At 45.4% G+C, this 15187-nt stretch overlaps 1 protein-coding gene across 4 annotated transcripts in view; it reads right to left on the bottom strand.

Moving 5' to 3' along the window:
• CPSF7 (cleavage and polyadenylation specific factor 7) overlaps positions 1–15187 on the bottom strand; it is a 162173-nt gene that overhangs the window by 114066 nt on the left and 32920 nt on the right. Inside the window, exon 1 of one of the 4 annotated variants that reach the window (XM_078680621.1) lies at positions 8974–9116. The exons of 1 other annotated variant lie outside the window; for it this stretch is intronic. The gene's annotated coding sequence lies outside the window, so the exon portion shown is untranslated. Of the gene's footprint in view, positions 1–8855; positions 9117–15187 lie in introns of those variants that run through there. 2 more of the 4 variants (XM_078680624.1, XM_078680622.1) reach the window with 2 other exon arrangements.

Here is a 15187-nt window from a genome sequence, read left to right as displayed (position 1 = left end):
CGGTTCACTCTGTCCTTACCAATGCACGTTCTCTCTCAAAGCACAAATATGAAATAGTGGAATTTCTAGATAACTATAATCTGATCTATTTATTACGGAAACATGGGCCAACACTCCAGCGGGCCCAGACTTCTGTATTATCACACCTGACTGCGTCTCTGCACACAGATGCGATAGACTAAAGAAAAGAGGGGGAGGTTTGGCTCTCATACACCGAAATGATTTACCGGTACAAATAGAAATGGTTCCCTCCACGGTATTAAAAGGCATTCAATACCAACATAAGGCGATCCAATCATTAATCTTTTAAGGGAATCATCCTATACAGCAGCTAGTTTTACCATTCTAAGGGATTTTAATTTTAATTTGGAAGCCACTGAAGACAAGGATTCTATATCCCTTACCTCGGAGCTAGAGGCGTTGGGATTCCTTAAAAGTGTTAGTGGACCTACCCAGTCGCTGGTCACACGCTGGATGGTCTTTTTTACGAATAATGAGCAGATCTCGGCAAACGAGATCCATCCTCTCACGTGGTCTGATCACCATGCAGTACTATTCGATATTGGTATTCTGCACCATACTTCCTCACACACCAGTTCAGTCCCCCCTTAACAGTTTACGGGTTGGGGTGGTATAGATCAGGCTCTTCTCAAACAGCATCTATCTAATACTCAGCCAGAAGCTCTTTTAGACCCAGAACTTGCCCCTACAAACTATTCGGACTGGCGCCAAAACGCTTTTGCTAAACTAGTACTGTATAAAACTGTTTCCAAAAACAGGATGACTCCCTTGGCCCGTGGCTCTCCGATACATTTAAGCATTGAGGCTAGAGAAACAATGGTGTAGGAAACAATTGAGGCGCTGGCGTCCAGAATATGACAGCCAGGAGAAATCTCTGTACAAGTTGGCCCTGGCGAATTATAAACGCCGTATACTAAGAGAAGAAAAAAGTAACTACTATCCTAGGGAAATGGAAACCGTACAAGATTCCTCCAAACAGTTGTTTTAGGTGGTTTCTAAACTGGCAGCACCACTAGACAGCTCTGCTTAGCTAGCATCCCAATCACCTTTCAACTTTATAGCCCTCAGTTTTCAGGATAAGCTAGGGCAAATCTATTCGTACTTTAATGCCTCTGCTGAGAGCAGGAGTCACTGGATTTAAATAGCGAGGGACAGGACAGCTCTGCCCTCAGGGAATTTGGGCCAGTCTCAGTGGAACAGACAACCAATCTGGTAAACACGGTCAAATCAAGTTCACCGATTGACCCTTGCCCCCGACCCCCCTCAGTTCGGACACTGATTCCAGACCTAATTGATACAAACCTGGCCAACATTTTCAACTTTATGTTCATCTTAGGCACCTATCTTTCCCAATGGTAAAATGCCTCTATTCTCCCGTTGTTAAAAAAACCTAATCTGGATCCAGAGGAGACCACCAATTATCGACCAATTGCGCGACTCCCTTTGCCTGCCAAACTTGTTGAAAAAATTATGAACGTTCAATTAGCTCAATTTATTTAGGACAATAAGCTGTTGGATGAAACAGTTTGTCTTTAGGAAAGGACATAGCACAGAAACCGCACTCACAGCGACTGACGATATCAGGTTTGTGTTAGACAAAGGAGGTGCAGCAGTACTTGTGCTACTGGATCGATCAGCAGCATTTGACACGGTTGATCATGCCGCTCTGATCAATCGTGTCTCTGCCCTAGGCATTGGGAAAAAGGCAAAAGCCCTTCTGTCATCATTTCTATCTAATCATACCCAGCTAGTTAGTCTCGATGATTTTAATTCCCCAGTGTTCTCACTTCTAAGTGGCGTCCTGCAAGGATCCTCGCTGAGTCCGACACTGTTTAACATTTATGTCACAGACTTAGCACGAGTAATCAAATCGTTTGGAGTAGCTCTCACATCATTTGCAGATGACACCAAATTGGTGCTCGCCATTTATAAAAAACAGGGAAGCACTATCAGCTAGCTTTCATGATGGCATGTTGGACATCAGTACCTGGATGTCAAGGCATTACATTAAATTAAACTCATCCAATACAGAAGTAATGGTCTTTCGAAAATTATCCCAAATGTGGTCTACTAGTGGATAAATTGGGATCACCCCCAATCCCCGTCACTAAAGCCAGGAACTTAGGTGTCATTCTGGATGATAAATTGTCTTTCAAACATCATGCTAACGCAGTTGTCTCCTCCTCATTTTATGTCTTAAGAATGGTAAAGAAAGTGCTGCCATTTATCCCAGCTGGTGACAAGAGAAAGCTAATTTTCGCTCTGGTTATGTCCACAGTTGATTACCGTAATAGCCTTCTAATAAATGCACAGGAAATGGTTCTTAGTAAGCTGCAGTTGGTGCAGAATGCGGCTGCTAGGATACTGTTGGGTGCTCCCAAATCCAAGCCCATCTCGAACGTGGTGCGACAGCTCCATTGGCTGCCCATAAGAAGCAGAACAAAATATGAAGCTCTCTGTATTGCCTATAAGGCCACTGACAATACCGTGCTGGAATTTTTAAAGAAGTCTTTTCAGGCATACACTCCCATCAGATCCCTTCGCTCAGCAGGTGCCAATCTTCTTGTCGTTCCTAGAACCAAGAGAACCAACTGGGGCAACAGAAGGTTAGTAGATGCCACTGCTAAACAGTGGAACTCTCTTCCCTCGCAGATTAAGGCTAGCCCTACTCTGCTGTCATTCAGTAAACAAATAAAAACATGGCTTTTCAAGAAAAAGGCTCTTTTCCAGCTTAAGCCGTACCTTCTGCAGCACATAGCGCTGAGACACCTATGGGTGTTTGCGCGCTTTACAAGTTGTTTAAATAAAATAAATACATTTTTTGAACGCAGTAACAGCTCTTCAATTTGTAAGCTAGGCAAGAAAGGGCTGTGAACAAGCCACGGATGAGGAAAACGATGTACAGACGCATCTGAAGGCAAGGGTGCAGAGGGCAGGTAAGATTAACCCTTTCAATTAACACAGGAAGCGCCTTCCGTAGGATCCGCATGTGTTTGCTGTGGGTAAGGTGGGGCAGCAAAAGGTCCATTTACTGTACAAACACCAATCACAGATAAATCATAAATTGAACCAAACCCTTATTAAAATGAGGTTCTTTTATCCTTATTCTTTAGTTCAATCAAATGTTTAGGTGATCTAGTGTACACATTTTCATAGCATCAACACGTATCGGTGGATTCATTAGTTTGATTTGATTTTGCGTTTTATAGAGCGCGACGTATGCCCTAAGGCGTCTTGGCGCTAAACCTAGTCTGGGAAGGCTCACGTGCCAACTAATGTCCTATCGAATGAGTGGTTAGTTTGTAAATAGCCAGGTCTTGAGTTGGCCTCTAAATTTCATCAATGAGTCGCTGGTTTTAATCTGCAACGGTAGGGAGTTCCATATCTTAGCTGTCCCCACTACGAAGCTCCGTCCCCTCCAACGCATCTGCTTGTACCTTGGAACTACCAATAGGTGGGATTGTCCTGATCTTAAATTTCTAGCTGGTACATATTTCTTAAGGTGAGTTCCAAGAAAGAGGGGTCCTTTCCCCTGCAATGCCTTAAAGGCCAGACACTGTGATTTAAAAATGAGTCTCTTATGTACCGGCAGCCAATGGAGCTCCTTTAGTCGATCCTTTATTGGCTCAAATTTTGGGATGTCCAGGATCAACCTAGCTGCTGCATTCTGCATTCGCTAGAGCCTCATTAAAAGTTGCTTCTGCAGATCCTGTATAGCGCATTTCCATAGTCCAGCCTGGACATTGCTAATGCTGTTACCACTGTTTTTAGCGAGTCGATGGGTGGAAATGGGCGGACCTTTCTTATAACTTTAAGGATTCCCCAAAATGTGGAAGTAAGTTTATTGATTTGACATTTAAAGGTCAGGCTTTGATCGAATATGACCCCCAAATTTCTTACCTCTGACACTGGTAGTGGGCAGTCACCCAATTCATCCGGCCACCAACTTGGGGACCAGAAGGGTGTGTGGTTACCCAGTAACAAGACTTCAGTCTTATCACTGTTCAATTTAAGGCAGTTGTTCTGCATCCAGCTGTTAATCTGTAACATACAGTTATTAAAGCGTTCTGCCGTCTCCTCGACGTTGTCCGACACAGATCACCACTTGTGTCGTCCGCGTAAGATATATCCGAGAATCCACATTCTCTAATAATTACTGCCAGCGGGGCTACATAAATGTTAAAAAGGGTAGGGCTCATAGATGAGCCCTAGGGAACTCCGCATGGCAGGTTAAAGGCTTTGGAAGTATACCCATCCATCTCCACCTTGAACGTCCTATTTTCCAGGAATGAAGTCATGACCTTAATGGCACTCCCCTGAAATCCTAAGTCGGCCAGTCTTTTAAGCAAAATTTGGTCGTTGACCGTATCCTACCTAGGCTCGACCAAATAAACAATATGGAGTAGAACAAAAATCACTAATGAATTTAACGCCTTAACTGCGGCCGTTATTTTGGCGCAGTGCGGGCGTTCCATTAGGTGGGCGGGGCTCCGTCGGCAGCACTAGGGAGGTAGTGCTCCCGTCGGCCATTGGGAGCACTAAACGGGTTAAACTGATGAGTTTAACCTGAGAGACATTCAAAACAGTGTTTTGAAAAGACATTTGTATGTCTCATTACGTCTGGTATTACTTGAGCCCCAAGATGTCGACTCCACTTTTCTACTAAAGTCTGAAAAATATCAGGCCAATGGTGAATCTCTGCTGCCAGAATCATCCGATACACTTGACTGATGCCCTTAGGTGATTCCAGCTGAAGATATTCCAGAAAGGCATTAGCGATGCAATCAACGTCTTCCGCTTTCTAACCCATGATAAAATGCCAGATTTGAAGGTAGCGCAAAAAACCTGATCGCGCAAGAGAATTGCTGCGATAGTGTCCCAAAAAATAGAAGACAATCGCTGTCAAAGAAAGAGCCCAAAGTAGATAAGTTAATTGCTGCCAACAGTTAATGAAGCTTTCATGAATTTGACGGGGAAAATTGGGATTATAACCCATATAAGAATACACGTTAAATAATATAAGCCAAGAAATCTGCAGCTTCAGTAAGGTCCAAATAGAGTCAAAGACCCTAAGAGTCTTGAATCAAGTCAGTTTAAAATACAGTATTGATAATACCAGAATGTGGGTCGATATCAGCTCCACAAGGGAGATAATCTGGAAACAGCCCTCCTAGGCCCCAAATACCCATACCCCAATACTATGCTGAGTCGGGACATGAATGCTGCTAAAAAGTATACCCGCAGGTCTGGTAGCGAGAGTTCACCAGTCGGCCGCTGCAACATCCATGTTTACCCCTAGGCTTCTTATAGCCCCAAAAGAATTTTGGCCAGCCGAGACCACTCAACAGACCCCAGATTTTCCCAAACGTTACATGATAGGAGAGAAAGAAGTAAACAACAATAGATAAGGGAAGAAAGAAAGGCATGCCCCGAAAGACTAGATCAACCACTCTTTAGTTTCTTATAGGAACGAAGAGAGAAAAGGAGAACGCATGGCAAAATCAACCAGATCTGTTATTCTACTTAATCCCCCGCCACTTGGTCATAGCTCAACCTTTAGAGCATCAAAATATGAATGCATTTGCTCCTCGTATCGGATGTGCCAAACTACGGGCTCCAGTAATGAAGCGGAAGCTCCAAGCTTTTGAAGGACCAGGATATGCTCTCTCAGCTGTCATCATCGAACCAAAGTCTTGTGAGAGAAATCAGATCAAACAAAGAAATCCATTTCAGCCGCTTTCACTTGTGACCTTGGACGAGCAGCTCTGTTTATCTCCTATTGAAGCAGGAAGTTACTCACATATATCACGGTGGCCCATAGATAACTAGGATGTGACCCTTCATGAGGAGGCCAAAAAAGATAGTGATGGGTTCTCTAGATTATGCGGTTCATGTACCAGTCAACCACGGTGGGGAAGGCTTCCCTGAACGGACAAAATACATAGCCTCTGGGATCCCCGCCCTCCGGGATCCCGATACCCTAAGATTGTTCCTGTTGGACCGATTCTCCAGGTCTTCAACCCTAGATGAGAGGATAGTCATTTGAACTTACTGTCATGAGATCTAGGGTTTGAATGCTCAGACAGCTGTTTGGAGGCTTTCCTGAACCTTCTCGCCGACACCCCCCCCCCAGTCATGAGCATCCATTTTCCTCTACCGCTTTCTCAGGACCACTTAAGTCGTTAAGTGAGCGGTTTTAAGTGCGAATGAATCTTTGCGTGACTCTTCCCTATGTCGCACCAGATGATTGTAGAGGACGGCCAAAGTAGGAGATTCTGAAGTGGCCCCACTAATGAACGAGACAGTGGGAGGATCAGGTCCTGAGCAGGTTACCTCCCCCGACGCAAGTGAGTCACTTTAGATCTGTAGGAGGGATAGGATTAGTTGGGAGTAAGTTTGATTTCATTGGGGTCCCACAATAAGTCTTCTTCTGTCGTTATCTCAGGCTCCAATTGTTCCTGCACAAAGAATTTAGTGAGGAGATCCACAATATTCGAGGCCATGGTACTAGGATCAGTCCCCACATGATCTCTATTCAGGATTACCCGACCCCATGTACGATGATTTTGAGAGAGTTGTAGGTGCAGCCAGACCAGCCTCCTTAACATTTTCAGGATCTGACTCAAACACTCCCAGAGACGGAAGGAGAGAAATGGTGGTCTCAGGTGGTTCCATCAATGCAGTTTCAGACACTGGTACTTCGTCCTGAAGCATCTCATATTTTGAACACTAAGATTTAAAGAGTGCAGAACGCAATGAATCACCAGATTCAGTCAGCACTGCCATAAAAGTGGTATCTGTATGAGTCAAAGGCTCTATGTGAATACAGGCCTCCTGCCTGTCACCGCTAGAAGAGGTACCTACCGGTAAGGGAGCAATGAATTTGTCAAGAGTCCACTGAGACGTAAGAAAAGTTACAAGTGGTGGGGTAGGGCAGGGAAGAGAGAATCAGGAGGTTGAGCCGTCGATGAGAGCAGGGCTCCAAAGAAGTATGTTGCAATCGTAATAGCCGATTATTGCCCAAGACAGAACCAGAAGGGAATGCTTGCCCATCTTTACTCATGTGGTGGAATTCCTCCTGCTGCAAATGCCAGCATCCCCCTTTACGTGCAGGGTTTTCCTTCTTGCCCCCATTCAAAATGCACCTGTATTTGATGATGATGATGGCATACCAGTATGCAATGAAGCCCCTGCTTTAGTGGCTGTTTTGGCAGGTTGCTGATGGGTCATGGAATAAAAGTAACCTGTTAGAAATGTACTAAAATTAATCCCCAGATAGCAAGCAGAGATTTTAGCCTTTGTTAGGTATCTGTGCTGCTTTTGCCTCTTTTGCTTTCTGTTATCATGTACCCAAAGCGGAAAGGCAACTGGAAGCCGCAATCTGTTCTGTATTCTCCAAGATGCGCTGAAAGCGGGTCTGCCAAGTCCGTCGTCTTCCAAAACAGTACACCAAGACTCCTCCAAGAAGGCCCACCCAGCGGGCCGTGTAGGCAGGACAGGCTCTGGCTCTCTAGTTACTCTGGGTATCCTGTAGAATAACTTAAATTGATGCGCCGGCAAAGGAAATGCTGCACCTTCGCCTACTGGTATGATCCAGAGTCTGGCCCAGTTCTGACCCGAGGCATCCCCCACCCACATCAGATCCACCAACAGAATGGCAGCAGAACTACACGCTGGGCTAGCGTCAGGAATGGCAAAGTTGGATTCATGAAAGAAAATGGTAGGTAGGGTAAACGGTTCTTCCGCTCATTCTCAGAGCATTTCACAGCTGATAAGAGGGCAGCCTCGCAAGCCCTCCGAATATAGCCTTTTACATTGCATGCTTTACAACGTATGCGATTACAACACAGTTGTTACGACGATTGCCTTGTTACATCGCAGTACCAATACAACGCTAGTCGTTACAACAACTTGCTCTAGCTGAGGAATAGTATAATTTACTATTCCAACTCCAGTGTGTGCAAGAGATGGCAAGGTGTTGGGATAGTAAATTACACTATTCCTTAGTTTAGAGGGCCCCCTAGAGCAAGTCGTTGTAACAACTTGTATTGACATGGTACTGCGATGTAACAATGCGGTTGTTGTAACAACTGTGTTGTAATCGCTAGCTGTTTCCCAACCCCTCCAGCTGAGAATCATGCCTCAAGTCCTCAGTCTCCGGAAAGAGCTCTTGCACGCAGCTAGTGCATGTATGCCATCTTGTCCAACACGAGAATTGAAACAGTTTCAATATTATTTACAACAAAATTATTATTGTTACTCCTGTATCTCAAACAGTTAGCAACCAACAACAAAGCCAGCAGCCATGGCTGCTTTTAGGTATATGTCTGTTGATGTGTTATAACTCTAGATTCAATAACCAAAAGCTCAGAGATGATCCAAAATACCTGGTTGGGTGACACATTATGCGAATCTCAGAAGTGTAGTTAACGTGCAAAAGCCAAGCCCATCATTATATAGGCCACGCCCCCTTTAGACCCACCTCTACTTTTTTCATCCCACTTAAAGCCTACCTACTACCTCTTTTTCAGCCCTCACAATTCCTAACAGGTTTCTGCTCTTTTTCTTGTTGACCATAACACGTTTATTTGGTATCTTGATAGCACCAATGTACCCGGGACTTCAGCCACCGCGCAACAGCCTTGCTCTAATAAAAGCTTTCCCTGGTTACCTCCTTTGTGTAAGGGGGGGGGGGGGAGAGGTCTATAGCATAACACGCCCTAAAGCCATACCCTGTAAAGAATCTATACGAACCTTCAAAGTTCTTTCAAACACAATCACGCATCTGAAAGTCTTTTCGGTACAGACATTACCAGCTGCTACCCTAAACGTACCTGATTGTGAGCACCTTGCCCCCTCTGCTACGATCTACTTAGCTTTAGCAATCCGTCTCCCCGGTTCTTCATCATGCATTAAGATTTACTCCATCCCACCATCTTTTCTCCTACTTACATTCGCCGCCGCGCGAATCGGGCGCGCACGGAACTTCCGCTCAATTCAGCCACTACGGAACGGTCCGTCACACACTTCCGGCCTATGGTCGCTTCACTTCCGGTAGCCGCGCGCGTCGCATACAAACGTATTTCCGTTTCTAAATTTCGTATTTCCGGCGCAGTGCATATTAATCCACAACAAATAATTTAAAAAACTAGAATGCTAACGAACAGGCAGATGTTCCTTCATTACGCGCCCTGTTGTTCGGAAAAACGGACTTAGAGTATTTAGTGTTCCTGGAGGTCGAGATCCTTGTGAGCCGCAGAAAAGTTAGGGAGGTCGGAAAACGTAGTGTACATTGCTGCCATATTTCCCAGCTATATGTGATGTGCTGCGCACACCTTTCCCCCCCCTATGAATTCTATGTCTAGAACGGAGGCGAGGATTATGCTTTTTTCCCAGTTAGTTACATAGCAGCAGTGCTTTAAATGGGAAAAAATAAGTGCAGGTACTCATTAAAATGCGCTAGAGGTGTAGTGAGTGGGCGGGGCTAGGGGCGGGGCTAAGGGCAGGACATGATGATACTTAACGACTTCTATAATAGTTGCAGCACACACCAAAACACATGATAAATGTGGTTATATAAACAAAGCAGGTTAACTCATTACATAAAATGAAAGAGAAATGCAATAATATGTTAACATTTACTTTTTTTTTGCAATATTTGCACCTTCTTAATGCCATACTGTTAATTGCTGTTTAGCACAATACTATATATTTTTGAACAAGTGAGTAGGAAGAAACTGAAAATACCCCCACTTCGAACCAAAGCTCTTATGGCACCAAGCAAATCATAATGACCCTCCCCATAAGATATCTCTTGTCTCTTCCATCGAGCTATCCATTCATCCTTTCATCCAACCATTTACCTGCTGATGTTCACCATTTACCGTTTACATTCTGTTGTCTATTCAGTTTTTCATCCATCATTCAGTTGATTTTCACCATTCCGTCTGTCCACCCTTCATATCCAAACCTATCCATCCCTCCTTAAACCTATCCATTAATCTTTTCACTCATCCATCTCTTTATACACCTTTTCACTCACCCATCAATCCTTTCGCTCATCTATCCATCAACCCTTTCACTCCATCTACCCTTTCACTCAATCCCTCCTTTCACTCATCCATCATCCACCCTTTCATCCATCTCTACCTTTCATTCATTCATCCAATATTTAACTTATCCATCCACCCATCGTCGGCCCTTATATCCAATCATCCACACTCTTTCACCCATCCATTCACTCATCCATCCATTCATCTGCACATCCACCCTTGCTCACTCATTCACCCATCCACTCACTAACCAACCCTCCCTACTACGTTATTTATGAACCTTTGTCGCCGAGCAGACATGTACACACAAAGGGCCACCCATTTTCTTTAAAATACCTCCTGAGAGTGTCTTGATTCTTTCTCTCTCACTTTTTTCTTACAAAAAACAGGCTTACAAATGCAGGCAAACAGACAAACATAAGCAGACACACAAAAGATTTTGGTATGTTAAAAGCCATGTTATACTCTTCAGTATGGCTTTTTTAATTGCCACTGCCAGCGGATTGCCAGGATTCCTGTGTTTACGCAAATGCAGAGGATGGTGTGAATGTGTTGACAGCTCAGGACCAGAATGGACCCCAGAGCTGCCAAGGTTTCAGATTTCTATGTGTGACATTTTGATATTTTCATTGTAATTATGAGTGACATTTCAACGATGTGAGTGACACTTTCTCACTAGCAAAATGAGGGTATCATATAAATATAAAAAAAATTACACATTTGAGTCGAGCTGCTGTTTCAGATTGCTTATGTGTGACATTTTCATAGATTCAGTGGATTTACGAGAGTCAGGCAACAACTAGATGTGTAACATTTAGAGTGGCACATTCTTGCGAGCATAACCATGGTATGGAAGTCAATGGAAGTAGACAAATATCAGAAATCGCACTCATTTGAGCAACAAGGAAGTCAAACTCGGCAGCAGGTGCTTTTGAAGCTATTATTTAATTTCAATAAAAATCAGCACCCTCCACCCCAACCTCAGCTTCAGGTGCGGCCAAACCACATGTAACAAAGGGATCTCTGTGACAAAAACAGCAACTCACTGAGCTATCCACATACAATACAATACGCCTTTTGAAGACCCATTAACCATCTACGCTACTTATTGGTCAGAGTGCGAACTGCCAGTAGAGAAAACTCTGACTTCTCGACAGCGGCAACAATAATCCCATGAGTTATCTCTGACTTAGCAAGTCTAACTCTGCTGAGAAAATAAAGGGTGCTGCTTTGTAGTGTCACTGACAAGCAGGGATGTTAAACACTTTGCACTATTAATAAATCAGCAAAACTGCTAGTTTAGACAAAACTTAGCGCATATTCAGCACACACAGAGAACTCTAGTGTGCCCATTTGCAAGGCCCTATGCCGTGCTGGAGCCCTAATCATTTTTGTAACAAACAGTTTAAATGTCAGCAGCAAGAGAATATTAAATGATCTCTTTATTGCTGTACGAACGATCCACGAGGAGCTGCTGGCTGGCACTGCGGGGATCGCTAGCCTGTCTCTTCTTCAGAGAGTCAGACAGCGAGCCCTGATGCAGTGTCTCTGCTTGTGCCACCTGCTTCCACTATGAGACTCACGATGGCGTGGTGAGTCTGGGGCAGAAGTCGGGCTCTACTGGGCACAGCAATAACAGGCAGCAGGGTAATTTCATGGGTGCACTGGGGCCCGGCTGTCAGGCAGGAAATGAAACATCCTGCCACAGCATTGGCATATAAGAAGCAGACCGGCCAATGGAGGCCTTTGGAAGGTAAGCGCCTCAATGCAGAAAACAGATTAGCGCTCCAGGGGCCACTTCAATCGCATTGTCTGGGCATTAACACTCACATCAAACCGAAAGGACGTGTGAGATTCCGCCGCCCTTTTGTCTGATAACATTTATGTTCAAAGTGTTACCCTGCACTGACTTACTTTTCACTTATCACTACCTGAAGTGCGGCGCTTTGAAAATCACACGCGCACACTAGCAGGTAAAATGAATCCTGACCCACCTCTTTCAAGCACAGCATGACGGCGAGCACCGGACATTATCCACAAGAGCTGTGCTGAATAGTTCAGCTGGGGCTCTGATGGGTGGGAGGGGGCTGCAGAAGCGGCGACTCCGCTGCCAGTGATATGTCCCACTCCGGCTCACCAGCCCAGCCACGAGCAGACCTTTTCATGAGTACCGGTACTCTCCTTTTGAAGAAGAGAAGTGCCGGTACTCAAAGTGATAAATTTAGGAAGTGCCGGTACTCAGTACCGGTGAGTACCGGCCCATTTAAAGCACTGCATAGCAGTCATATTTAAAGAGCATCATAATAAAAGCAAAACCTCGAACCATACCCCCCCCCCCCTTAGCTCAAGTTTTCAGATTGCCTGTGTGTGACATTTCAATGGTTTCAGTCACACTGAAGGGTGACTTTCAACAGACAAATGTGTGACACTTAAAGTGACTCATTCTTACGAGTAAATACAAGCAATGAGGTGTATTGAAAGTGATAACAATATTTTGAAATTGCTGCAAACCCTTGAAATGGAAGGTTAACCCTTGCATTATATTGAAAATTAAGGGGCTTATATCTACTACTACTATATCCGAGCTGTCTCCTCTCTCCCTGGACATTCAAGGATAGTGGGTGACCGGACTATGTCATTCTCACCTGTTTCTTTGTATTGCTCTCTCCCCCTCCGCTGCACTGCATATTTATTTCCCATGCTGTATTTTTTTCTTTGGTTTGCTTCCTTACTGCTGGCCTAGTATGTAATGTAATGTCCTTCTGCTGTTTACTGTGTGTATGTAAAGCGCTCTGATACCTACGGGTTAAGCGAGCGCTATATAAAACTTTAAAAATAAAATAAATACAAATAAAATTAAAGAATTGCGTCACACTAGCACCACGCAACGGGTCACAAGAGTGACGTAACTCTTAAGTTAGGTTTATCAAGCCACACAAGGCCACCTTACATGACTTGATAAATCTAGAGTCGCGCTGCCTTACGCTACCCAAGGAAGGCATTCCATGGGTGGAGCGTGGGTGTACAACGTATTCACCCATGGATGTTAGCGCATTCCCAGATTTACCATTAGTGGTAGACCTAGGAATGCGTTAATATGGTATCCCCAGGTGAGGCATAGCAAGGAGAAATGTCTTTATTTCTCCTGGTTACTTTCTCTTTCTATGTGTGCTGCATTCACATAGAAAGAGGAAACTATCTCAGAAGGTGTCTGTAGGATACCAGGATCTGCTTTCATGGTCACGCCCACTTTTTGCTAGTGTCATTATGTTTTACTGACTAGTCTAGCTGGGATCCTGCTAATCAGGAACCCAGTCTCTGTGCTTTTTCCCTAAATTGGACATGGTGAGTACTTTGGTAAACTCCATATTGGCTACTTGTGTACCCTTGTGAGTTCCTAGTATATGGTACCCAGGTCATAGGTACACCAGGGGTTCCCCAGGGGCTGAAGCATGTATTATGCCACCCATGGGAGACCACTCAAATTGAGATTACAGGCCTGCCGTTGCAGCCTGTGTGAGCTGGTGCTAGCACCGCTTACAACAAATATAAGTTTCCTTATATCTGAGGTCACTGCACTTAAAACCTGTAAATCACCCCTAAGGCAGGCCTTTCAATCCTGAAATTAGGGTGCTCGCTCCTAAGTGGGAGGGTGCCCCTACATGAGCAGGACACCGGTTTGTAAGTGCATCAGCCATTACGATACATAGAGTAGCCATGCGTCATTATGCAATGGCTATCTCTAAATTGGCTGTAACAAACCCTGTCGGGTTTGGTATCAAACTCCTCCGGGAGGCCCTCAGTGCTCCAGGTACTAGTCGTCTAGACCTGGACAGCAAACTTTGGCTGCTGCTGACCAGAAACACGATTCTGTACTCCTGCTGCTGAGCCAAGGTCAAGCAGGGGAAGACAGGACAATAGGTTTCCTGTCACAGGGACATGTGGCCATCTCCCAGACAGGACTTAGTGTTTTCGGACAGGGTGGGGCACTTGCCAGCACCACTACACTGCTTTGAAGGGTGCACTTGGTGCCCTCCTTGCATACTCAAGTCAGGGAGCCATTGGCTCCGGCTCTGGCGCAAAACTGGACAAAGGAAATGGGAGGATCCTCTCCACTGTCCAGCCCCTCCTCTGAAAGGGAACCTTTTCCTTAGGGTACTTTAAAGGTCCCTAGATTCATCGTGGGACACGATTCAGATCCGAAACAACTTCAACTGTTTGGGCACTTTGGACTTCGCAGGACTTCACTTTGGGCCCGAGACTAGGACCGGGAAGACTCCCGCTGCTCCTGCTCTCTCCGTCCAGCCAGTCTTCTGCAACGTCTGTGCCTGTCCTCCATACAGTTTCTTCACAAGGCCTGTGGACATCCAAGACACCTGAAGGAATCTCCCTTGGAGTGTAGGAGTCACTCCCCTACATCTGCAAGCACCGCAACGAGCTGGCCGGTCAGCTGTTCCTGAGGTCCTATGGACTCCGAAAGGTTCAGCAACACAGATGGTGGTTCTGCAACTCCCTCGAGGCTTGCACTGTCTTCACAGCAAGTTTGAAGCCAGTATCCCTCATTGGAACCGCTGGAGCAATACTCATGTGTACCAACTTGCCATTGTCAACGCTTGTTAAAAGTCTTCAACAGAGATCTTTTGGCCTCAAGAAGCTCCTGCCTCAAGTATCCCCTGCAGCCAACATCTTCGCCTGCACCGCATCCTTTGCATGAACTGTGAGTCTTCGTCTTTGGTGAGCTGCTCGAGGTCCTCTTGAGACTTCTGTGCCACCGACCTGTGGGTCCTCCCCACGGTCTTCGTTTGCTCCAGTGGGCTCCCCTGCTTGCTCGGGGCCTGCTCCGTCTTACCTGCTCGTAGTGAGTCACTTGGACCTTGCTGGCCCCGACACTGCACCTTTTTCTACAACTACATTGGTTGCTTTTGCCAAGGCTTGTTTATGCCCCTGCCGGACACTGATCCCTAGGCTCTTTGCATCCGACGTGGGACTGCTGATGAATGGCTCTTGGCCTTCCACAGCGCGCCTAGTCCACACAGCTGCAACTTCAAGGACACCGTCAACTCTCCCACAGCTCCGACATCGGTGGGCATTCGTCTTTCGTGCCTTCTTGTCAG

Source organism: Lissotriton helveticus, chromosome 3_1 (genome assembly GCF_964261635.1).
Source record: "Lissotriton helveticus chromosome 3_1, aLisHel1.1, whole genome shotgun sequence".
Taxonomy (NCBI): Eukaryota; Metazoa; Chordata; class Amphibia; order Caudata; family Salamandridae; genus Lissotriton; species Lissotriton helveticus.
The sequence above is the reverse complement of the archived record's forward strand: the minus strand, read 5'-3'. Positions and strand labels throughout refer to the sequence as shown.